A 1,086-nucleotide genomic window follows, 5' to 3' on the forward strand; every position below is an offset into this window, starting at 1 on the left:
TTTGTATGTTTTTGGCTTCTGTTCTTCTCCTCTCTCCCATAGCTATCTTAGCTCCACACATCACAATCTCCCCTCTCCATCCTGATTACCTGCACCGTGCGCTTAACATCACACCACCAAGCAGCACAGATACGGCCTACTGGAACCCGTCCTGCACCAATTACCAACCTGCCCTGGTGGCTGCAGTAAGTGCCCAAAACAACCCATCCCAGCAACTCCTCTTCAGCTAGACCTGCCCTGCTGTACCAAACTGAGTGACAGACCCTGCCAATTAGAGACAGAGGCAAAAAGTATCGTGCCCACAGACGAGCAAACAACAAAGAACACACAGCCCGCCTTCTCAGACATAGCCAAATTAAAAAACAAAGGATGAAACAAACAAATTTACAATCAATAAACGAGAAAAATAACTACTGAATGCCCCTAAGAGAGCAGACAATATCAAAACATTTACAAAAAGAGGACAGGATGGTTCCAGTAGGCGTCCAAAATAAATCACCAGATAACTCTCCAGTGGAAGAAAAGGCACGAGAACTACCTGATAGGGAATTCAAATCTCTAATACTCAGAATTATCCAAGAGTTGAAGCAAAAATCAGACCAAAATGAGGAAAAAATAGACAAATTCATGGAAAACACAGACAAATTCAAAGAAAATACAGACAAAAAAATGGAAAACTTCAGGAATATAATGCAGGAAGAAAATACCAAAATAAATTCACAACTAGAAGTTATACAAACACAACAATTAGAAATCCAACAGATAAACAACAAGATTTCAGAAATGGACAGTGTCACAGAAGGGCTTAGGAGCAAATTTGAAACGGTGGAAGACAGGATCAATGGAAGTGAAGACAAACACTTGGATACAAATTTGTTTGAGGAAAACTCAGAAAAAAGAACAATGAAAAATGAAGAGATCCTGGGAATTCTGTGGGATACAATCAAAAGCAAAAATTGACGAGTGATTGGAGTTCCAGAACAGGGGGATTAAACAGAAAACACAGAGAGGATCACTGAAGAACTGCTGACAGAAAACTTCCCCAATATCATGAAAGATGAAAAGCTGGCCATCCAAGAAGCTCAA

This window comes from Trichechus manatus, unplaced genomic scaffold (assembly GCF_000243295.1).
Source record: "Trichechus manatus latirostris isolate Lorelei unplaced genomic scaffold, TriManLat1.0 scaffold00159, whole genome shotgun sequence".
Taxonomy (NCBI): Eukaryota; Metazoa; Chordata; class Mammalia; order Sirenia; family Trichechidae; genus Trichechus; species Trichechus manatus.